General features: G+C 48.6%; 1 long non-coding RNA gene across 1 annotated transcript; it reads right to left on the minus strand.

The window, feature by feature from the left end:
* Positions 1–365: 365 nt before the first annotated feature.
* Positions 366–25,877, minus strand: LOC309446732. The gene is made up of 3 exons (XR_014185496.1): positions 25,857–25,877; positions 25,054–25,165; positions 366–490 (listed from the first exon to the last, which is right to left on the minus strand). It is a non-coding gene; the product is annotated as an uncharacterized lncRNA (long non-coding RNA).

The raw sequence follows: 25,877 nt of genomic DNA on the forward strand, positions 1-25,877 counted from the left end.
AGAGTCAAAAAGTTAAATGCTACTTGCATTTGTAGTTTAATGCACTTTGGAAAATGCTTGAGAGCATCTTGTTATTTTCTTTGTTTCTAGCTCCAGATGGATCATTTCTTCTTGTTGGAGTGTGCCAGGCTACTACACGGTAGCACACGCAAGCGGGGTTTTCTTGCAAAAATAACCCTTTTGCAAACACTTGGCAATGGCAAACTGCTCTCAGCCGTGGGCATTTCTACAGAGTCCTCCCCAGTCCCAGGGGTGCTGCTCCCTCCGCTCAGCTGGGACAACACTTGGTTTTCCTCCTCAAAATCAGCTTCTTGAGACTTGCTGTTTGGCTCCATCTCTGCTGGGCAGTGGGATGCAGCTTTTCGCTGCTCATCCTGCTTAATGAGCATCTTGACCATGTCCGACGTGTGGGTGACGTAGGCAGGTCGAGGGGGATGGTGCTGGATGAGGTGTCGTGGCAGACCGATGTTGGCCAAGGGCAAGGTGCAGTCTGGAACCCAAGAAAGACACCGTGAGAGCATGAACAGTCACCTCCTGGCTTCTTCCCTCTCTGGGAAGGGTTAGAAGAATCCTTTGGTGACACCAATGCTCTTTGGAGCCAAAGACCAAGGCTGGGATCAGTGATGGCTTTGCTACGGCCATGGAGGGCCAGGCAGCACTAAGGGACAGCAGTGACATTCCAGGTAGATGCTCTGCCTCGAGATTCAAATAACCCATGCAAGAAATACAGATGATATCCATCATTTCTAGCCTTTGTGCCTTTACTTCTATACTTGAGCACAGGATATGATCACACTGACCAAGCAGGTGCAGAAGGTCAGTATTACACCCAGTAGCACAGTGGGAAAGGGAAAAAAAAACCATCAATTCTCATTTCTGCAGCACCAAGAAATAGCCAAGATAGCACCCAGCAGGACAAGACCGCACTGAAGATCTTTCCAGCCTCAGCTTTCTGCCCTAAACCCCTTAATTATTTAAGTCTTGCGCCTCAAACACAAAACCGCAAGGTTGGTAGAAATAGCTGGAGGGATTAGACTGAGCCTACTTAGGAAGATATCTGCCCAAGGGAAGCTTCAAAGCAGAAAATCCAAGAAAAAGAACAACACAGAAAAGGAAGATGCAACTGCCTGAAAGAAGTTAAAGCATGGAGGTTGTTGGTCTCTTCTGCCAAATAAGTGATATGGCAAGAGGAAACAGCCTCAAGTTGTACCAAAGGCTGAGTTTGGATCTTGGGAACAATTTCTTCCCCAAAGGGCTGTGGGGCATTGGAACAGGCTGCCCAGGGCAGTGCTGGAGTCACCATCCCTGGAGGGGTTGGACAGATGGAGATGAGGTTCTCAGGGATGTGGGTCAGTGCCAGGGGTGGGTTAACGGTTGGACTCAATCTTGAGGGTCTTTTCCAACCAAAATGATTCTGTGATTCTATGAGAAGAAGTGGCTGCTGTGGGGGACAGCAGAGGCAGAACATGGTCCTACTAAAGAGCAAGTTGATTTGCTTTACAGATGTGGAAAGCCTGATCCACAAAATGATACTAAGTCTTATGCCTCAGGTGCTTTATGAACCATTCACACAAAGAAGTAGGGGCCAATAAACGCTTATCACCTCCATAGCCCTGTTCACCAGATGTCCCTGGGGGCACAGCAGCCCTTGGTCACCCCTCCCCAAATTCAGCTGATCCAGGAGGCAAAACTGCTTCAGGTGGGATTTACCAACCTGCCCACATCAGATCCCTGTTCCTAAATCAGGCATAGGTGAAAAGCCTGGTCCTTACCTCTCATTGTACACTATTTTTTCTTTTTCAAACTGGGACTATTTCTGCCTCTTCTCTCCTCCTCACTTTAGCAGAGGGTCAGTTCTTTGTGACCAGGCTCTGATGCACATCAGGGAAACACACAATTAAAAAAAAGCCACACCCCAGGGTTTATTAGAGCTCTGACGTTCAGCTGCAATACCCAGGGTCCTCATCAGAAAAACAACTTTGGGTGTCCAATGACGGGGATGTGCAGGGACAAAGCAATTTGTATTTTCACCAAGATCCCACCACCAGCTCCTGGTGGAAATTAAAACCAAAAACACCTGGAGCTCTCAGCATTTGAAAGAAATCAGAGCATTTAAAGAAACATGCTGCTTCAGATTGTCTGCTAAAGTTGTGGGGACAGAAAGAGGGGGGAAAAGTGTATTTTCAATGGCTTCTGTACTGAGCCACATCCTGCAAGTTCCCAACCCGGGAACCTGCACCTTGGCCACCGCAGCTGTGGCTGGTGCCAGCGGGCCCCGGGTGCACAGACCATCAGGAATTTGCCTTTACGCAAGTTCAGAACGTGGCCGATGCCGAGCTCTGCCCTCCCCACGCTCCCCCTGCCCGGCCCCTCCGCTCCCACTATCGGTAACTGGATTCCATCACATCCCAAGGGCAGCGCTGGGGTTCTGCTCACCCCCCGCCCCCCATGAACCATCCTCTCTCCCCATCAGCAGATCCAGCCACGACAACCCCGCGAAGTTCTCCGGGGTAGCAGCATACGGGGACAATCAGCCAACAGGCAGCCCAGGCTCTTCCCCAAGTTTATAAATAGAAACAGCCTGACGTGTTTTCAGAGAAAAAAAAGTTTCCATACCAGAAAAGTTTCACTGCAACCATATTGCTGTAAAGTGATGCCATTCTGTACCTACGCTATATACACTCAGCTTTACGATCAGGAAAAGTCAAACTAAAAAAAGGCTTGTTTTAAATTACGAGCTTTCAGACAGTGGCACACACTGTGCTTAAACAAAATGTTTATTTTGACAAGCTGAGATAGTCCATGTCTCTTCAAAGGCCTGTTCTGACTATTTGGAATTTTTAACCCTTGTTACAGAACAAGGGTTACAGAACCATTTTACAATTTAGCTTGTTGGGCTAATGTGCAGCAAAAACCACTATAAGAGGGTTAAAAAAAAATAATTAGAGGGCAATTCAACTGTTTTCCAAGTGTTTCTGGTGACTAGGGAACTGGCTTAACCCATTCCCGAGATCCAGGGGGTCGGGGAGCAGCCCCAGCCTCGGCAGCATCACGCCGGGAGCTGCTCTGAGCAGGGACCACAGGGGACACATTGATGTGACAACCAGCAGCACACGTGTGAGCTACAGCACTGCAGCCTGGGGATAACACAGCAGGATCATGCACCAAACACAACACTAACAAGGCGCAAAAAGCGCTGATCTGGAGAGCTTTTCCCCCATTTTGATAGGCTGTAGCTCAGGCCTTTATAAAATGAATAAATACGCCGAGTGAGACCCGGGCACCCAGCCACCACAGGGCTGAGCTGTAAAATTTAATTCAGCGGTAACAAAGCCCGTGTAGAGAACGCCGGGTGCCCCAGAAGCGCAGCGAAAGCTCGCCTGGACCCACACAGCTGCCAGATGGGTGCCAGGGGGTCGGGGAGGGTGACACCGGGGACCACAGCCAAACCAGCAGCGCCAGTTCCCAACAAAGCAAAAAAAACAAGCTCCACGTGGGTGAGGACCACACTGTAAGGAGATGATGAGCTGTTCCTGCATGTGGCTACAAAACAAGATGTGCTGCATGTTTTGCAGAGCAAACAAAGATCCAGCTGAGTCCCTTGCCCCAACAATTATGTGATGAAAAGGAGAGGAATGAACACAAGGAAGCGGTGGGACAGGGAAGGACAAGGGTGCTGAGATGTGGCTTCAGCCCGCACCTCTCGCTTTGCACAGCTGGTGTTTTCATTGGAACATTTACCTTTGCTGCACCAAGCCAGATGTTCCCAGCTCAAAGAGTTTCTGATGCAAAGAGGCTAGCTGAGCTCACAGGTTCGGGGCTGGAGGACATGTGCATGCGATAGGTGTGTCTGCTAATATTTCAGTGTTTGCACAGCATTATTTTGATCCTGGATGAATACTGCTGCTTACATGATATTCGTGTAGGCTGGGGTTTCAAAAGAGCCTTGGGTTCAGCTGTGTTGCCTAATGCTACAGCATCATCTCACAGGGCAAGAAACTAAAAGAGTTTCAGAATTTCCTAAATGATGAGAAAAAGGCAGTGTGATGGATGGCAACCACGGTTAGGACAGCTGCTGAGATGGGAACGTTTGGTGACAGGATAAAGTTTGGATCCCCACCAGGTGGATTTTCCTGTGTAGCTGTGGATGCTCTGATGGAGAAAACCTCAGATGAGGCCACAGGATCTGTTGCTCATGCTGGATCTGCTGAGACAGAGGCTCATGGCAACCCCAGACATTTCCCCTCTGATCTTATCTCTGGCCCTTTCCAAATCAGTAATGACCAGAGACAAACATCACCCTGACCATAAAGCCTGGATGCACCAGGTATCCACCTTTCCCTGCATTACATCCCTGTGGAGGCCACCACAGAAGCGACTCCTCCACATCAAGTTCACATTAAGGGCATGATGCCAGATGCCATGAGAGTACTGGGAGCTGAGGATGGGAATGCAAAGCACTGGAGACAAGGTGCCAAGGGAAAGCCCAGAGCTGACAACAGCTCAGCACAAAATGAGATGGGATCATCAGCCACCATTTGTTATTTACAGCTTGTGCTTGGCCACTGGCCTGGAAGCGATTTCAGAGCCCGGGGAGACAAGGCTCTGCAAAATCCCTGGGAATCCTCTAAACACATCAGTTCCTTCGCTTCATAAGCACCTGCCAGTGAGACCCATCTCCAGGACTGTCCTGGTAAAGCCTTTCCAGAGCAGAACTGGGTTGGCTGCCCTCCCTGCAGTGATGAGATTACTGCCTCCACTGCCTCTGCAAACCCTGCCTGAGGTTTATCTGACACCGAGATATCTGCTCACAAACTGCTCCAATGGGAAGTGCTCCAACACACTCCTCTCTCATCATGACACCAGCTCAGGATCTCACCAGCACAAACCAGGGAAAGTCACAGGGTATCTTCTCATCCCCTCCAGACTGGAGTTCCAGTGACAAACCTGCCCCTACCACAGTGTCCCCTGATAACACAGAGACCAGCTCAGCATCAGGTCTGGCCACCCAATGCAGCCAAGACAAGGCACAGCATATTCCCAGCCCCTTCTCACAAGCCACCAGCCTGCCTCCACAGCCACCTGCAGAATAACCACTGGAAAACATGGTTCATAGAACAGTTTGGGTTGAAGGGACCTTCCCAGCTCCCCCAGTGCCCCCTGCCATGAGCAGGGACATCTGCACCAGCTCAGGTTGCTCAGAGCCCCGTCCAGCCTGGCCTGGGATGTCTCCAGGGATGGTTCAGCCACCACCTCTCTGGCCAACCTGGGCCAGGCTCTCACCACTCTCATTTGTTGGGTCTCAAACTCAGTACGCACCTGAATTAATTTATTTCCTTTCCTGGGATAAGCAGCCAATACCAAATATAAAGACAGAACCTGACTGAAGTAGCAAGATCAGCTAATGGCTAAAAACAACTTGCAAAACCAAGGGCATCAGGGCAACTCACCTGCTCAAGTGCAACTCTAAAGCCAGCCTTTCATTTGAAAATCTGAGAGCACCCGAGATGTGCCCCCACAGCACACATATTTGTGAAAAATACCATTTTGCAGCGTTGAACGCCTTTGCTGAAATGCCAGCCCTGAAATATAAAACCAAAAAAATCTCCCACCTGGAAGCTTTCCAGAGAAGGCCTTGAAGGATGTAATATCTAGATTAGGACTGTAAAAACACCCCGTGTTAGCTTAACTTTTTCCTCCTGAAATAAAACTCATCCAACCCAAAAACTGCCCATTGACTTCAGTAGGAAGTGTTTTTGAAAATCCAATCCACAAAAGCAGCATTGATTCAATTTGAATTTTTATTTTATTTTTACTGTCACCAATGGAACGGTATCTAAAAGGAATAATTCAGGAGACTGACCTGCCTCCCCTGAGCAATGGGCGGCCCCACCCAGACTTACATCTGAACGTCAGCTGGAGTTTAGCCGAGGACAGCCTTAGGTTCAAGATGAGTGAATATACAGTGTGTGTTTTACAAGGATGCTGATTTTACACCTGTGACCATCCTTCCTGGAAATTTATTGTCTGACAGACCTATGCAAACTCCTCAATGTTAAAAGAGCTGCAGCCTGTTCTGGGGAGTCAGCCAGGCCACTTCACACAGTCCTAATATTTGGAAATACTCTTAGGCTTTACCAGTATCTGGGAGTTTAAGATCCATTTCCATTCTTCTTCCCAACACAGAAACAGCCATGTACAAAGGGCCATGGCTGCAGCTGTTTTTCATATCCTTCAAGTTATTGCTGAGGGAATTCACTGCACAGGAGCCTCCAGACCCTCTGGGTCAACTTGTGACCAAGTATAAAAGCCAAGAGCTCTCTCTGTGCTTTAGTCTAGGTGGGACCTGCCACAGTTCAGCACCAGAACACAAGACAGGAGGGGAGGACATGTTCTCATACCTTCCCTACAGCCACCTCACCACCTACACCCACGAGCACCACAGAGAAGCAGCATTTCTGAGATGTATCCTAGTGTTTGCAAATGCATTCAGCCCCAAAAAATAAAACCAAAAAGCCTCCTTTGTATACAAGAAGTCGCCACCTCTATCCAGCTTTGCAGCGGCCGGAGCAGAGATGTGAACCCACTCGAGTCCCTTCGCGCTGGTTTGGCAGCACGAGCCTCCAGTCTGTTCCATCCAACCAGGACATTAAATCAGATCCAGGTTGTCTGGATACCAGAGCAGCACACTGTGGAGAGCGGAGTTTAAAACATCACTCACTCAAAAAATGATCCTTTTGAGACATCGCATGAAAATGGGCAATAACCAGAACTTGAGCACAGAAGCCACCAACAAGAACCACAATTTCTGTGACAGCGGGGACACACGTGGGCAACTTTAAATCCAGATCAAATGCTTCCGGACATCAAAACATCAACAGTCAAAGGTCCAGATTTCTCTCTAACTGCATCCAAAAGAGCAGCAGCCACCAAAGCCAGGCGTTTCCACAGGCAAAAAGGGAGATTGTGTTCGCAAACAGACAGATACACAGAAGCAACATTGCACAGCGAACACAGCTTTTCTTTATTAACCAGAACATTAAATCACACGCTATGTTTTTTTCAGGCTGTCAATTCAAGTTTTCCCCAATTTTCAGACATTACTATCGATTCACTTAAAATTAGCAGGCTATGCCGTATACCTGCTGTGTTATGCTTCATGTTCCTCATTTTCTTTACCTCTTCAGAATGGGAAGAAAACCTTAGACAAAGCTCTGTTGCTAAAACCCCTGTTCAATAAACATCTCCCTCCTGATCTACAACTCACTGCTGATAGTACACGAGGGAGACGGTAGCAGGGAAGCACTAAGCTAACAGCCACTGCTTGTTTTATTTTCTCCAACTGCAGGTTGAGATATTCAGTGTAATAAAAGGAAAAAGTATCCCAAGAGAAAGGAGGGAGGGTTGCTTTTTATGAAAGACGTTTAAGTCATAAAGCACCCAGCACTTTGCTTCATGCTACAACTCATGCGAGTTTTAATTCTAAGAGGGTTGCTGGCAGCGGGACAGTTTTCACACTCTTATATTTAGAGAGACTTGCCTGAAAAATAGCCAAAGCTGTCGCTTATAAATCAGGTTGTTCTGACAGAGCCCAGAGCAAGTAGTAAAACCAAATGGGGGGAAATGAAATTACATGCTGCAGAAGGAACACTGTGAAATAATAAGCTTTTATTTTGTGTTTTTAAAAGTTTGCAGTAATTAGAACTATTTTTTCCTCTGTTCTTTCATTTGTTTTTAAGCCAGCCCCTGCTGACAGGCTCGGGGCCCCCAGCCTCTGGTTCCCATTCCTTTGGCCATGTGGTTCCCATATTCTCAGCTGGGGTACGCCGGCCTGCAGGAGCCAGCATCTCCAAAGGCTGGAGAAGGGAGAAGATGCAACGCTTGGTTTGCTCTGGCCATGGGAATTGGTGCAGCACATCCCTTCCGAGCAGCCTGCAGGCACAAGGTCATTCCACAGGACACCCAAGTCAGGGGAAAGGGTCTGGAGTGGGCTCAGGATGGAGCTCGTGTCATCTCCCACTGATGTGGGATTTTTCAGTTCAACTGCAACATCTAGTTTTCTCCAGTAAAACAGAAGTATAACACTGAAAACCACCAATCTAACTTGCAAAAGACAGCAGCAGCTGATGTCCCTTCCTCTTCTTCATGTCCTGGGTGACCACATTCACCTCTCCAGGAAAGCTGACAACCACCACTGGGTATATCTTAATGCTGTATTTTACAATCCTAGCTTAGCTTGCATTGCTGGGAGATCCTCAGGAGAGGAATTTCCTGCCTCCAAGGTTCCTGCCCAAAGGTTTTTCAACCTCTCACTTTAAGCAAAGTGAATAGAAATGAGTGCTACTCTGCCAGAAAACAACTTCAGACCTGACCGGTCCTACACAACTCAACAGCAGTTTGCTGTCATCTTCAACAGGATTTTAATTTGACCCTCAGGAGAAACCAGATGGAACGGCAATTACAAAACAAACTGCTGGGAACCAAATAAAGCTGATGAAAGGATAAGAGCAACAAAACTACCCTTTATTCATTCATTCATCTGATTATACTGTTTGAAATTCTCCATGAGCTGCTTCCAACCCAAACTCCTCCCCATACATGTGAATGGGGAAGCTGTGTGATAAGGATGGAAAGAGATGATCACAGGCTCCGAGAGGGCTGGAAGAGGTCAACACAAGAGGCAGAAAGGCAGATTTGAGAACTCAGAATCCCCATGACAGATCCCAAGAATGAGGAAAAACCCCACCTGGGTGCCAGGACCACAGTGAAAAAGACTGTGGAAGAAACTAAAAGTTTGACAAATGGGTTTGGTTTTTTTTCTGTTTATTCCAGGAGGGGCTTGATCTGACACATCAACACATACCCATCTGTTGTCTCCAAGAGGCTCTGGATCCACCAGAAGTTGAACCATGGGGTAAACTACAATGGCCCAAAAGCAGTTAGCCAAAAATCCTGCCTTAGGCCACAGGTACCATCACATCATCCCAAATATTTCTGAAGGTGCTCAGATGAAGAGGCAAGGTGTGAATCATGTGGATCACATCACCTCCACCACCTCACCTCTTTCTCCAGGGCAGGCTCTGCCCGAACCCCAGGATCCACACTCCAGCACCAGCTTCCACCCCAGGTTTTGAAAACTGACACTGAAACATAAGAGAAGCAAAAATGAGGGTTTCCACCACAGCAATGTGCAGGCGCTGCATCCCTCTGCTCTCACGGGACACATTTCACAATGCGCCCAGTGATATATCAGGTTACGTGAGCAAGAACAGGAACACGGAGCAGCACGTGTGCAGCGCAGCCAAATGAACAATAACCACAGGAACGCTGCTGGCACTCGCGTTTCAGAGACCAATTTGTCTTTACTGCGCAGACACAACATTATAGTCTCTTTTTTGCCTCTAATTTTTCTTATAAAGGGGAAGGGAACACAAAAAAAAAAAAAAGCGGACTCCAAGCTAGAAGCCTTCAGTGTTCCACCCAAGAGGCTCCAGTGCGTATATGCAAACAGCGCTAAAATAGAAGGGGCGGTTTCTCAGCTGCTGCGATCTGTGTGGTGTTATTAATTTGATAGTCACTCAAACCAGGGGAACATCTGACCCCGGAGCAGGACGGGTGATGCCCTGGCAAGAGCAGAACGAGGTACTGGGCCAGGCTGGTGTGGACAGGGACACTTCACCAGGCTCCTGGGGTTGTGCTCAGATCTGCAAGCAAGACCTTGTCCCCTGCTATCAAACAATTGCTTGAATTAGAAGCAGCTCAAACTGCTCATTTCTTTCCAAACCCAGCTTTAGTTGCCTTTCTTGCTGCTCTCTGGCCCGTGTCCCCCAGCCAGTCCCACAAGCCTGGCCAGGAGATGGACAAAGGGACCGGGTTGTCCATCCCGCAAACACCTCTGAGCCAGGGGACACCAATCTGGGGGAGCCCAGATACTCAGGAGAAAGTGCTTGTGTATGTGAAAATACAAGGAGGCAAATAGTTGACATTAAGAATTTTAGGGAGGCTGTGGGACTGGGCTATTTCTTTCAGCTCTCACACAAAGGGACCTTTTTTTGTCTCGCTGTAAAACAGAAGTGATATTGAAGGGTCTGTGGAATTTCTGGGCATTTTTTTCCCCTTGGAGACGCAATGGCTCGTGCTCCAAAGCAACAGATCAAGTAGGATGCAAAGGACAAAGTGTTCATATGTGGCTCTGCATCTGCCTCCTGCCGCCACATCCCCCAAATCCTTTGCCCCGAGAAGCCCCTACAGCTCACAACACCCGTGGGGGCAGAGCCGGGAGGTGCCCCAGGGACCAGGGCTCCCGCAGCCGCACCTGGGCCCAGAAGAGCTGCAAATACTGCAGAAGCCATTTGCTGAATGCAGCCCCTTTGGCACAGGGACTGCAGCTCCCACATCACCCTGCCGAGGATCTCCAGCCTGTCACTTTGCATCCCGCTGATATTATAGAATCATTTTGGTTGGAAAAGCCCCTTAAGATGATTGAGTCCAACTGTTACCCCCACCTCTGGCACTACCCCATGTCCCTGAGAACTTCATCTCCATGTTTGTTCAACCCTCCAGGGATGGTGACTCCAGCACTGCCCTGGGCAGCCTGTTCCAATGCCCCACAGCCCTTTGGGGAAGAAATTGTTCCCCAGATCCAACCTCAACCTTGAGGCCACAGCCTTGGGGCCAGGACAGGTTGTCTTGGACTCATCACCCAACATGAGCCTCAAGCTTCAGACATTTCCAATAGGAGCATTGAGCCCGCACAAGCCCCGTTCCAACCCCATCCACTCCTGTCCCAGTGAGGAATGGGATACACATGCTGCTGCTTCATGGGTGCTGTTCCCAACAGGCCTGAGGACACCTCTCAGCACTTTCTTTCTGGAAGCGTTAACACAGTTTCATCCCAAAATATTAACCACAGAATCATAGAGTGTCCTGAGTTGGAAAGGACCTGTAAGGATCATCAAGTCTGATTCCTGTCCCTGCACAGGACAACCCCAAAACTCACACCACATATCTGAGGGCATTGCCCAAATACTTCTTGACTCAGACCAGCCCAGAAACAACCAGCCAAAGTACAGAAGCAACTGTGAATGTGGCACCTACACACCACAGCAGAGCAGCTCTCCACTTGGCAAAGGCAGAGAGACTTATCCAAGTTCATAAAGATACATGGATGTACCTGCTGCCGGACCCCGTTTGAACCCCTGCCACCTCCAAGACTGTAAGAGTTTGGCACAGTTCCCACCACATTGCTCATTCTGCAGCTCCTCATACCCCCAAGGCACATTCTGCCCACAGATGATGGGAAGAGCTTGTCCTCTGCTGGCAGCCAAACCACCGTAGGTGCTGCTGGAAAGCAGTCAGGACAGGGAATAAAGCCAACATCCATCATCAGCAGGAGAGCAACGCCTCCACGCAAGAGAAACGCCTGATAAGCCCAACCCTGAGACAGCAGCCACTGCTTATAGGGTGAAGCTCCCATTAACAGCAACTCCTGCTGTTCACCCACCACTCAAACCAAGGGGTTAAAAACAGACTTTCTGGGTTCCTTTGGAGATCCACCACATTTTCCCCTTTCTGAACATACATAGCCTACAGCCCAGGCAGTAAGGTCATTTTAGGACTGCCCTAGCACAAAAGGTTGAAGACATGGAAAATAAAGTCACCATTCTCCTGCAGCATGACCCCAGGGTGCCAGCAGAAAGCACATAACCCCATCAAGCACAGGGATGGCAGATCATGGGGACAGCCCGGCTGGTGCTGGCAGGAGGCACAAGGACCTCCTGTCATTGGGGAGCAGCAGAGGAGTCGGCAGAATAATATTTTCCCAGTTAAACTGTGAGACTGGGGGAGGAAAGCAAATAAAATACAGCGCATATCTGCAACCATGTCTGATAGAGGCATTTTAGAGGCAACCAGTCCCAGCCACACTGGGACCCAGCACCCACTCCCCAGTGTGATTTGCATTGTGATATTAATAATTAGGTAGGTTTTGTGATGGTCTAACCAGCTGTGGATGGTGCTGCACAGTACCCTGGTGTTACAGCATGCAAAAGATGACTCTGAATTCCTTGCACTCGTTCCTCACAGCCCTGTGCTTTGTACAGTTTGCGCAAACAAGAAATTAGTGTGTGTTGTATTGCAGGGATGTTGGATTTTGGATGGGATAAATCCTGCAGTCCTGGGGCACCTGGCCCCCTTCCCTAGTGTGCAGCTTAGCCTGAAAAAGGCACTGAAGGTAAATAAAGCAGGAGAAAGGAGGTTATTCACTCTTTCTTTGGGGCTGCAAAGGGTTCCAGACACCCCCAGCTGCCTGTTCCACAGTTTCACCTACTGTATTTCTCCCAGCTTTCTTCCATGGACACCCATTCATTTTTAACTCTTGATTACCCCTGAAAATAAACCCAGACGTAGAGAGAAGCCACCTCCTCCGGGAAGCGAGAGGAGCCCTTTCTGGTCCCCAACATCTGGCCAGGAGCCACCTCTCCCGCGGGTTTTACGCCTCTGATCCCTTTGGGGCACCTCGGGGAGGATTTAACCTCCTTGCCCACGGGGACAAGGTCACGGTCAGTTGGTGGCTGCGGAGGAGGGAGCGGTGCCAGGGTGAACAATGGGGCTTTGTCAGCCTGGGCAAGGGAAGCACAACGGAGCAATAAAAGTTACTTGCTAAGCTGGTGGGACGGTTCAAACAGATCAGTCTGTCCTTCGCTTCCCGGAGGCCCCTGCATGAAATTCTGGCGTTGCCACTTCAAATCAGCGCTTAGCTTGAAGAAAACTCGCTTCAAACCTCCGGGAAAGCTTTCCTACTGGTTGGAGCTCTCTTAATTCCCAGTTTGAGTTTCCCCTAATAAAACCCAGATTGCTCAACTTCCATAACACTGGTCTATGAGCTCAGGCAGCGTTTAACCCTTTGCAGCCCCAAAGAAAGAATGAATAACCTCCTTTCTCCTGCTTTATTTGCCTTCAGTGCCTTTTTCAGGCTAAGCTGCACACTAGGGAAGGGGGCCAGGTGCTCCAGGACTGTAGGATCTAGCCCATCCAAAATCCAACATCCCTGCAATACAACACACACTAATTTCTTGTTTGTGCAAACTGTACAAAGCACAGGGCCATGAGGAACAAGTACAAGGTATCCAGATTCATCTTTTGCATGCTGTAACACCAGGGTACTGTGCAGCAGCGCCCACAGCTGATTAGACCAACACACAACCTAATTAGCACAATGCAAATGGATGGAATAGCAAACTCTACAAAGGTTGATGCTGCCCAGAGAAATGTTGAGTCACCATCCCTGGAGGTGTTTAAAAGAATTGTAGGTGAGGCTCTTGGGGACATGGCTTAGTGGTGGATTTGGCAGTGTTAGGTTAACAGTTGGACTCTCCGATCTTAAAGGTCTTTTCCAACCAAAACGATTCTATGAATTTGCACAGTGCCTGTTTGGGAATGTTGCTATTGCACACTGAACCTCAGTGAATAAACAGGAAAGTCAGGCAATAATTTTCATCCACAAAAACCTTTACCAAAAATGGACTTCCAGAAGAATTGGCAATGTTATCAACACTTTGTATGTACATATATATAAATACTCACGAGCACATTCACAAATGTTTGTCACATATGCATGTTTGTGCAATCAAGTCTTTTTTTTTTTTTTTTGCTTCCCAAAAAGTGTATTTTAAATAAAAACTACAAAATTTGTTTTGAAGACAAAAACACGATACAGATTTCCACTAAGAGACAGAACAAATCAGAAGTGCAGCAACGACCCCCGCCGTGCCCAACACGAAGACAGAACGGTTTGTGGCAGGAAAGAGCTGTGGTCAGCATCACATCCCAACATCTCTGACCTCCTACACCACCCAAGCCCACCAGGTAAGAGCCACCACTGCCACCACCCCCCAGTGACATCAAGCACCTGAATCAGGCCATTTCCCAAGGCCACAGTGACAAATTTGTCCCACCACAAGCTGCATTTCTCCACCTGCCACCTCTCTAATCTGCCCTGGCTGACCCCAACCCCAGCGGGCTGGGGACTTGCTATCAGTATTTCCACTTAACCAAGGCTGAGCTAGAGCAACCCCCTTGGGAGCCCTATAAGATGCTCTTCTCTAGAGACCAAGAGCCAGGATACCTCACGTGTTTATGAATAAATACATTTGTAAAGACCATATAGTCTGAGCTACACATTGTGACTCAGCAGGGTTTGCCTGGAAATGAGCTGGCCTGGGGAGTTATTTCAGTGCGGCTTCTGTTCTAATGACTCTTGCAAGCCTCCCACAGCTCACACGAAGCAATGCAGCGAGCCTTGTGAGATGGATCTTCTGAAAAGCTTAATCACACACACAATTTTACCCATATAAACCTTTCCAGAGAAGTCTGAGATGCTATTCCCGAAGTACAGTACAACATAGAGTTGGAACTTTCATAGTTTTCCTGCATTGCTTTTTTCCATCAACATGCTTATGAGACAGGCATGGGACACTCCTGTGGTAGGTCTGCTGGAAACCCCACCATAAATCCTGGTGTGTATGCCTTTCAAGTCATGTAGGGATATGCTTTCCCATGTTGTCTCCAAATGCCACAAGACCTTCCCAAGCACTCTGGCTGATAACCCAGAGGTGCCAGAGCAAGGAGAGCACCAGGACACATGGTGGCAATAGGACACTGAAGAGTGAGGCCACCCTGTGACACTCCCAAGGTACGGCTGATTTCTGACAACCAAAGGCCATGCTTTGGAAAGCTTTCCAGAAAAAGTTGTTCACCTGCCAGCTTCTGAACCCCAAATTTCAGCCTTTTGCTTGATCAGCAACAAGCTGATAAGTCATCACAAGCTTTCTTGGTCCTGTTGTTTCTACTTCAGGCACCTACCAGTGGGAAATATCAGAGCTAAAAAAAAAGTCTCAGTGCCACCTAAGGACAATTAATGACGTTTTTCCTAGTAATCATTTTCCTAAGACATCAGCCAGTGTGTCCCTGAAAGGATGGTCATTTTTCACTGCAAGCTGACCAGCTCAATGCAACATTTTCCATCTAAATTTCTCCAGCAGACATATCCAGGCTCTCCTGCAGGGTTTACACACACCTCAGTGGTGATGCTCCAAGTCTTCTACCCAAAGTAGAGCACAAACAGACATGGTTCCTGTCCCACCAATGGTGCTCACACCAAGCACAGCTTGTTATGAGACCCCAGCAGCTCTGAGCTTGCAGTGTAGACTCTTTCAAACCTTCCCAGAGCAATCAGATCAGTATTTAGGCTGCAAGCACTGAGTTTCCTGCCACCACAGCCACATCTCAGGGCCCTTCTTGCACAGGGAGCACAAACACATGGAGTTTGCAACATGCAGTCACCCACATCACCCTCCCAGGCATCCTGCCACAGCTCCAGCACCTCTGGTATAAACACAAGCTGCACAAAAACCCAGAGCTGGTGGTTTTGCACACTGTGGTTAATCTGCACACAGCAAGGACCAGATTTGAGTTCAGATGAAATCACAAAAATGAAGGGAGAGAAAGCAGGCTGAGGGATAGCAACTTTCAATATTAGTCAGAAAGAGTCAAAAGTTCATGTTATTCCCACAGCAAAAAAAGTGCTACAAAGGCACCGCGCTCAGGTTAAGGACTGAAACACAAGGGAAGGAGGATTTTCTCAGCCAGGGCTTCTCTGTCACATACCACTTGCCCCCTCTCCACAGGTATGAAGCCCCAGGCAAAATTTGGCACAAGACAAGGCAAAACCCAAAATCCTGGTAGAGATCAGCCCCTGCCAGGCTGGGATCTCAGTTACCACAGCCAAAATCTTCTGCAGCAGCCCACTGTGTTTCACCATCCACCAGTGCCTGAGTAGGGTCATGTACCAAACCCATGCTGCACCAAGCCATTTGCTGCCTCCAGTAGAGCTACACCATGTTTACTACATGTAGCTGAGATGAAGTCCAGGTTGTGTCATGGGCATGAGACAACCTGAGGTCTGATGCTCTGAATCTGGAGGCTGAGCATAAAGCTGAGATGCATCTGAAGACAAGGATGTTTCCCTCAAGTCCACTCTCATCCAGAGAAGCAGCTCAGACTGAAACCCAGAAGGACGTTTGCAAACCTCAGGCTTGCTCGTGACCTGCGACACCTGGCTCTGCCAAGGCTGAAGATGCTGACACACAGGCTGCGTAAGGAGAGTCTCCTGAGCTGACATCAGTCTATGTTTCTCAGGTAGCAAACAGAAATGATGAAAACACTGCCATGGACAAGAGCAGCATCCCCAGGGCATGAACTGCTGCTCCTTTCTACCTCCTTCCCTGGAGCTGCCCACACAGAGCATCTCTGTATCCACATCCTGTGTGACAGTGTGACACATTTTGGGTACAGTGCTTCCACATTTAACACAGACTCAAGTACAGGGAGATGCTAAAGCAGAATCCAGGCACATATCCAGCCTCATGTACAGACAGGCCTGTCTGCAACAGAAAAACACTGACCCACAGGAAAGAGAAGTGTGTTTTCTTCCTCCTCACAGCCTCTGAGGCTGGCTCACTACTTGGATGTCCTCAAACAACACCCCAGCACACGCCTGAACAATACAGGTTACAGCAACACAACGAGACTTGGCCCAGATCCTCGCCCAGCACAAACCAGCACCGCGTTAGTGGAGCCAGAGCTTGACGACAGCAGATCTGGCTCATGCTCAGCCCACAAAACCAGCTGCCATCAGCCTAATGCAATACAAATTAAGCATCAGGTTTTCCAATCAGGCCTCACATCAGAAGTAAAGCTATGTGATTCAACTTACAGGCACAGCTTCAAGCTAATATTTGTTTTACCTTAATTACTGTGCTATTAGCCTCTGCAGTAAACTTAACTTGATAGGCAAGATCCTGCTGACAGCCCACATTAACAGCTGAAGGGTCAGTTCTACTGATGGTCACTTGGTTATCTAATGCCACAACCACATCTGGCTCTATCAGGCCAGTTAAGTTCAGATCACCTTTCCTATGAAAAAACTCCTGGATGGGGTCATGGGCATTCCACACCTGTGAGAACAGCACAGAAGTACCCAGACATGCCAGGAGGTGCACCCCGCTCTTCAGAGGTGCCTTTTTGTCACGTAAAACAGCCATAATATTAACTGGAGCATTGCTGGGCTTGTAACTGTTCCAGCATCCCAGAGGAACAAGGAGGATGCTCTAAGCTCCCACTTTCACCTCCATGCACCTTCCTCCGTATTTCACTGTCTGTAGTCCTGAGTTTCACAGAGAAGAAGGAGGTTACTTCGGGAAGCCACATATTTCACCTTTATCAAGCAAGGACTTTTCTCAGGGACATGGTTTAGTGTCAGTGTTGGGTTAATAGTTGGACTCAATGATCTCAAGTGTCTCTTCCAACTAAAATGATTCTATGACTGCATTTAGCTTAGAGACCCCAACATGCGCAGCACCTCTGATCTTGCCGTACCACAGTCCCCATTTTCCAGGCTGTTTTGGAAGTACCAAGCAATAGCTGTGCTGCAAGCTGCTACTTCTAGCAGTGGCCAGAAGGAATTTCACTGAGCAAGAACTCAAGTCTCTGCAGTTCCAATACTTCCACAGGGCAGCCCCTAAGTCTTCAAAGCACATCACTTTATTTGCAGCTGTTCACAGAACTGCTGGGGCTGGAGGCACCTCTGGAGATCGGCTACTCCAACCTGGCTCCTTCTCAGCAGGTTTGCCTACGATTGTCCAGTCAGATTTTGAACAACTCTGAGGATGGAGACTCTTTGGCTTTATGGTTTTTCTGCTTTAACATCCTGCTCTTCAATTGTGGAAAAAAGATTTTTGTACAAAAGCATTCAGGTCAGGCAACATCCAATCTCAGCAGCAATAATGAGTTGAGCTGGCTGAAAATGAGCTGGGAGGAAAAAAGCTTCAGCTAGAAACTATTTTGCTGGAATAAATCTGCTTTTCAGAGTTGTTGACTTTTTGACAAGATGAATAACTCCAACTGGAAAATATCCACTTTGCATCAAAAACCCAATCAGACAAGAGAACAGAAGACTTTGCCTTCCAGTTAAAATGATCTCTCAAAGTGGAAAATGTGCACAGTTTGTTTTCATTCCGTCATTAAATCCTCCTTAGCACAGGAAAACATTTCCCAACCAGCTCCACCGACCAGGAACGGGGCTGCCCTGCCAGCCTGGGAGGTGACAACACCTCAGGCACAGTGTCCCTGCTGCAGGGTGACCAATCAGCCCCCGTGAGCTCCAGTGGGTCCTCACTCCTGGCTGGGGTTTCACATGGCCCCAACACTTTCCAGATGGAGACCCACAGGACATCTCATCACCCAAATATCTCACAGCTCCAAGCCAGCAGTATTGCTTTGTACACACACACACATGCAAATCCTTGCTGCGGTGATGTCCAAGCCCTGCTCTCGGTTTTGCAGCACCCAGGGTTGCAAACCCCAGCCCATCACAAGCAACCTGTCCCTTACAGATGGAGCAGGAGGGGATGGACGAGCTAATCTCACCACCCAACTACCATAAACATGAAGGCTATGGAAGCCCAGCACGCATCCCCAGAGATGCCGCTGGGAGGAGCAGGGTGTGCGCACGTCCCTTGGCCACGAGCTGTTCTGGACGTGAGCCAGGGCCTGAAACAGCAGCTGTTTTTAGCAGGAAGATGCTGAGAGGCTGTCACACCCGCCTGCCACGCTAAAAATGTCAGGCGGGAATGTTCAGTATCCAGCCAAACTAGCCTTGAGAACAGAAATATCAGGTTCGTACAATTAATCTTCCAGAGGAAAGGAACATCCCCCCAGCCCGCCCTTGGGAAACCCAGGATGACCCAAGAGGGAGCTCCCTGGTCCCTCATTCCTAAACGAACCAGAGCAGAACAAAGGTGAGGGCAAAAAAAGGAATCTCTGCACAATCTGCCACCAAATATAACTCAGGAAGGGGCTGGTGTGTGCACACAGCAAGACCTCTCCTGCACACGGATTGCTCAATTGATCCACATGGATTGTCAGATTTATTTACCCAAACAACTTGCTGAAGTGATTTAGCTACACTAGATTCTTGCTTATGTTTTATTTTCCCTCCATACACCCCACCACAGCTTCCCACCCCAACGCCGGTGTCTGCACACAGGGGTAAAGGTCTTACAGGTCCAGGGATGAAAATCCCTCGAGTATTTGTGGTTGCTGAGTTTTGTGTCTTTTGGGAGCCTCCTGGAATGACCCGAGTGATTGAGGTCACTTGAAGCCTCACTTTCCCACTTGCTAGCAAACCCCTGGCCTGAACAGAGCTGGGTGGATGCCACACACCACAGAACAATTTATCCATCTTAAAAGGCAAAATACAAGCCCATACCTCCATCAAGAATGTCACGGGAGCCTCCCAAGAGACCTGGCTTTTGTGTTTGCACAGCCCTTCCCTGCCCAAACCTTCCCTCTGCGATCCAGAGCTGGGAGGTCACTTTTAACAAATGAAGCCATGAACAGTGTTGACAACAAGGAAAGAGCGAGAGCACTAATGTCATCACTTGTGTCACCCTTTCCATATTTGCCATCTGGGATAACTTCCTGTCAACCAACAGTTCCACTCAGCACAGGAAATTCTCCCCATCTTTAGGTCACAACTCATCAAAAAGAGAAACCATCCGTGAGTCCTGCGAACAAGCTGTGAAAAGCCAAACCAAATGCTTTCTCTGGACACAAGGTCTGCTGGTGCTCCTTATCCTTCCCTTGCCTTTGGCTTGGTAACTATGCACACAAAGCTATAGAAATGATGGTCTTCCAGATATACAGACTTCCCCATTACCAGTGGATCCCCTGCTCTCCTACAGCAAGCAGTTCCAGCTTTGATAAAGATTCAATCAGACCCCAGATCTGAGGATCATCCTTCGCTGCTGGGATCCCCATGAACAAACCCAAAGCACTCTTGATCTTGATGTTCTCCAAAGCCAATGATTAAACCCTCAAAGACTTTAGTGACACATGGTCAAATTTTGAGGCAGCTGGTTATTAATTCAATGCCACTCAGCATTACTTTTAGCCACAAGATGGAGATTAGGCACAGGTTTTGCTCAGAAGAGCACAAAGAACATATCTAATCACAACAAGACCTTCACAGGCACCTGTGAACCAGGACACACTGACTCAGTACACACCACCTCCCCAGTTTTGTAGCTGCAGAGCAACCCTTTTGTACCCTTTAGATGGCAGCAGCTTTCTGAAAGCTGTGGAAACACAAGCATAAGGGGAAAATAAAAAGTCTGAAAGACAAGAGATTAAACTAGGTGAGAAGGAGGTCAGGGATAGAGTTAAACATCCTCACACACCCCCAGACATTCACAAAGTTGGAGGATGCACTGCTAGAGCTGGGCAACGGTGAAGAATAAATATTAGGAGCACAATCAAAATGATCCAAAGAGCTTTGTGGTGATTTCTAGAGAGACTGACAGGGAAACTGTTAAACCTCCTCTGCAGACAAGATGTTCCATCAGTGGGATTCAGCCAGTCTGGTGTGACAGGGGCCACCAGGCAGCTGCTCAGAGGGGACAGAGGTCCCAGCAGGACACGTGTGCTCTCACACCGAAGCCTCCACAGCAGTCAGACACAGTTTAAAAACCATGCATTGCTTTTCTAAAAGTATCCCCAAGGTATTTGCTTACAAGTTTGCTGCATTCTTCACACATTCCTGCAAGGAAGCATCCGATATGATTTCCAAGGAAAGCCAACATCAAAGCAGCCGGGACACCAGTAACACAAGTTTCTTCAGAAACGTGAGTGCTCATCACTGAATTCATCATTTGCAGCATTCTTATTCCTAAACTGTGATCAAGAAAATACTGATTTGAATTCCTGCATAGCTGTCCCTGGAGAAGAGCTCAGCCCTTCATAGTGCTCTGATCAGCCTTACAACACCCTCTGCTTGCGAGGAGACACTTTGCCTTATCTCTATTTCATAGAAAATCATGGTAAGAACCAGAAGACAGTCTTCCCAGAAGTGCAAAGGGGGTAAAAGCAAAACCCAAAAGCAAGGAATTGCTAGAGCTACTGCCCCACAAGGCTGCCCTTTCCCTCAGCTGGTAGGAAAGGGATGTTTTGCATAGAGACATTATAAGGCAGGTGGCTCAAAAAGAAGAAAAGAGGCACCCTCAAACAAAAGTAGAGAGCACTATTTGCAAAAGCATCCAGAGGTTTGTATCGCCAACCATGACACACCCTGGGCTGGAGTTTCCTTAGCAAAAGGTTAAGCCCCCTCTGAGATGCTGGACTCCCAGAGTTAAATCCCTTCTGAACCCTCAGTCCAACACCTGTGGGACTCAACTTTATCCAAGCTCCCCAAATCACCCACCAGACTTCAGATACTCCATATTTAGAGGGGCCAAATTGGGGCATTTGGATCCAATCAGCTTTCCTAAGCTGCCCTGAAAGTCAGCCAGGGCTGAAGTTGTTCCAGCTGCACATACGGCTTGAAGCAGGAAAGGCACAAGTCCCTCGAAACATCCTCTCCAGCATGTATTTCACAATAATGCTGTTCCTCGCTCCAAAAGGAAAAATCACTCCAGTACTATGAAGTTTTCCTTCTCAGCAAAACTGATCATGCCTCCCCATAGCAACTCTTGTGTCTCCGCTCTCCAGCCATGCATTAATCAAACCCCTTTGCAAATTTAACAATAAGCACAGTCTATGGGCAAGACAGAATAACATTAATTCTTTAATAGCTTTTTTGTTTTGTTTGTTTGTTGGGGATTTGGGTTTTTTTTTGTTTAACAGAATGGTTTATGGTTGGAAGGGACATCTGCAGATCCCCCAGTGCAACCCCTGCTCACGCAGGGTCACAGAGCAGATCACACAGGTGGGTCCAGGGGGTTTGAATGTCTCAGAGAAGGAGACTCCACACCCGCTCTGGGCAGCCTGGGCCAGGCTCTGGCACCTCCCAGCAAACAAGTTTCTGCTCCTGTTCAGATGGAGCCTCCTGTGTTTCAGTCTGTGCCCGTTGCCCCTCACCCTGGCGCTGGGGACCACTGAACAGAGTCTGGTCCATCCTCTGACACCCACCCTGGATAAATGCATAAATATTTGGAAACTCCAGGCTGCAGAAAACCAGCGGGCTCACAGACACCTCCCTATTCTGCAAACTGTTCCTTTGCCACATCCAAGCTGCAGCCAGGATCCAGCACTGGAAGTACGTCACCGTTGCAGCATTTGGAGCCAGAGCCGGGACCTTTGCTGCCCCGCACCAGCCAGGCTGCAAACATGCCCGAGGTCCCTGCACACCTGGATCTCACGTTTTGGGGAGGGAAAGGCTTCTTTGCCCAGTTTTACCAGTTCTTCCATTATATTCACTTCCTGGGGTCAAAGGAATGCAGCCTAGACCTAGCCTCTGTTTGGGCTCAGCCTGGAGCCAGCAATGCTCACCTGCCTGGGGAAAAGCACATTTTAGATCCTCAGGGCAGTAGCAGAAGCAGGTATCAGCATCTTCCATGCAGAGCAGCCACTACACACCTCATAAAACTATAGAAACTGCCGGCACAACCAGGTAATGCGGTAGCCCAGGCTGCAGCACCTCCCTGTGTAATTTAGTTAGTTCAGAATCCTGAGCAAATTAGTACCATTATTGCTCAGTTATCTAGGTAGCAAGTGTTAGGTGACACAGCAGAGGAAAACACAACAGAAAAAAAGTCTTCTCCTGGTCTTTCGCTAGTGGAAGTCAGGAAGGTTTGTGGAGCCCAGGCAAGGATCTCGCCCACTGAGGTCTTTCTTCAGGTCTGAAGTTCAACTGTGTTGGAAGATTTGGCCAAAACCCTCAGCATTTATCCAGCTCTGTAGGGCAGACAAGGACCAGAGGCTACCTGCTAAATGCAGATAACCAATGCTGACCCCAAGTGGTGTCTAACAAGTGAGTGGGGACAGGTCTGGACAGACTGTGCCCATCACCCCAGGTGCCTCCAGCTAGCCCATGGTCACCCCAGTACAGCTTAGAGCAGCCCCCAGGCTTCCTTAAGAATGGGGGAAAGAAGTCAGGGCACCTCAATTTCTAATTCATGCTTCAACTCCTATTTAACGTGACTTTGCTGCCTGTTTTTCTGCTATATGAACTTTAAAATGAACAGACGCTTTTTCAGCTGGACTCACGGGAGCCTCTGCAGTTAGTAACTCAGGTCTGTCCAAGAAAGAGCACAGAGGCACAGGAGGAAGCCAGGGCTCATGGCTTATCCAGGTCACCAAGCCAACATCTGCTTTTCTACATTCCCCTCGGCAAGGCTCCAGGTGCGTAACATACACATCTGTCTGTCTGCATACAGCACATGCTGTTTGTCTCCTCTAGCACTGCTGAGCAGTGACCCCAGCAAAACGTGGTGAAGAATAGTGAAAAGCATTTCCCCAAGAAACACACCTCATCCCTCGGGGAAAAAGCAAGTCTGCAAAATAAAAGCTGCAAGTGGAGCAGCAGTGATCCCCACCCACAAAGCTGGGCCATAAAACAGCTCAACCTCACCAAGCAAAAACCAGCAGAGCCACAAAGAGCATCCTCTCCCTACAGCAGCATTTCTGTGACCCACAGCCCGAGCACAGACAGGGATGTTATAACCCTTCCAACTGCGTGGAAACAGAAACAGCTACAGAATGATGCAGGGACAGGGCTGGAAGAACAAGCCTTTCCATACTTAAAAGAAGCTGATAAGAAAGATGGGGACAGACTTTTTAGCAGGGCCTGTTGCAATAGGACAAGGGGTGATGGTTTTAAACCACCAAGTGTTTTAATCCAAAACATCCCTCTCCAACTGGAAATGCCTTGGTGCTGCAAACCCCTGCTTGGAAAACAAGTGGGACAGCCCAGGACAGTGGTCTTGCTTTTGCACTTGGCGCATGGGGGCTGCACACCCACGGTGGGAGATCACACACAGGGTTCACCACCCAGAGAAATGGCAGAAAACATTACGGGATGGTCCTGAGAGTGGATCCATCGAAGATCACACCCCAAGGCTGTGGCACAGAACACAAGCTACACCTTTGGAAGCTTGACTTGTGTCACCTGCACCATCAGGTACAGCTATCCAAGCATCCCTCCTCTGCTGCCACGTGAAGTCACAGGGGCCGCGCTAAGGCACATCCTCACCCCCAGGTAAGTCACAAGAGCAGGTAGTGATGTACCAGGTACATGTCGACACAGAACTGCGAGAAGGTAAAAAAGATGCAGGGAAATGCAAAACACCAAGAATTATCCTCTAGACTCCAACACCACTTTTTTGCTTCCTCCACGCAGTTGTGCATGTTACACCCCACATCTATGCTCTTATGCCTCCGCCTTAAGTTTGATGATCACCGTGTTCATGCTACATGTACCACACCAAGCTGCACAGAAAAATCATTCTTACATTACCTGCTGCAAATACTCCCTCCAGCTCCCACCACCAGCTTGACACTGCCCAGGCAATGCAGCCTTGAGCAGCCAGCCTGAATGAGCCACTAACGGCTGTAATTAGCCACTAATCACACTCAATTGCTGGGGATCAGCGAGGAGGGAATTAACACCTGGGGAATCATCCTGCCACAGGCAACTCAAATGAATCTCACTGTTTTCTGCTGAGCTGCCCAAACCAAAATCCTGGCATTTTCAGATATTTCGGGGAATACATCACACATTTCCGAAGGAGACAACTCCTGACTTCACTGTGAGTTGCAAAGATTGAACTGTTCAAAAGTTGAAATTTTCCCCCCAGTCCAGGAGACAGGCACAGTGAGCACTGACCCCAGCACAACTAACCAAGCTCAAACATAACCTTCAACGTTCAAATTTAGCACAACATAGCCCCAAGTTCCCAGCACATAACCAGCTCAGCTGGGCCAGCTACAGACACACCGAGGTGTAGCTTCACTAGCACTTCCGCAGTCAAGTTTGAACTGCAACCCAGTGGATATTCAAGCTTGTAAATAATAAATCCTAAAGATTTAGCAGGAAACCAGGAGGATGGAAATGCCCATACTGGAGGTGCACACAGTGGGCACCCTGCAGCTTTTTCCACTGTAACCCAGCCCTGGGCAGCAGGTCCCTGCCCATCACCCCAGCCCTGGGGCACCCCTTACCTGCACAGCGGCTCCTGTTGGCAGATGGAGCTTCCACCCGCGTCAAGTAGTCAAACGTGGCTTGCTCTGAAGGCTCCAGGATTTTCTTTAGAAAATCACCCATTTTTCCTCACTGGTGGGGACACAAAATGAAAGAGAAAAAAAAATAAATAGTATCACACCACAGTAAGTGGCCAAAACTTTTTTCCCCTCTTATTTTTTTATTTTTCCTTTTTTATTTATGTTATTTTTCCTCTCAGGGACACCCAGGCCAGCAGGAGGTTGCGGGAAGCTGCTCCGCTGCCAACAAACACTGTGTTACTACGGAGATGTTACGGTCCAGCCCCTCCGCTGCCTCACACACCATCCGGCTGCGGATTCCTCTGAAAGCCTCTGCGGCCAGGGCGAGCCTGACCGGGGGATTTCAGCTGGCTTTGGGTGTTAGACGCTTCACACAGCGTTCACTGCTCTTTAATAGCATTAGGCAGGCTGCAAAGTCATGCATTTTAAAGAAAACACCGGAATTAGAGCTGCTGAGATAAATTTAAGCTCCCATCCTCCCAGGGTTGTGCATGCACAGGGCAGCTGAGCTGCAGGTAGCCTGTTGCACACGCTTTTCTGTGACCCTCTCCCTTACCCAGTGCACATGGCTTTGCTCAAAAAAGACCCGCACCACAACCACAAAAATGGAAAACAAAAAACGAGTGTACAAAGCAAGGAAGCAAGAGACTCCTTCGCAAAACCTCAGCCTCCCAGATTGTGAAAACTGCTGCACAGCAGGTACTGGCAGATTTGCAGGTATCTTTGCTTGTCCCTTTCCGCACCTGCTCCTCCCTGCGCTGCCC

The sequence above is a fragment of the Streptopelia decaocto genome (genome assembly GCF_964273445.1).
Source record: "Streptopelia decaocto genome assembly, chromosome: 16".
NCBI lineage: Eukaryota > Metazoa > Chordata > Aves > Columbiformes > Columbidae > Streptopelia > Streptopelia decaocto.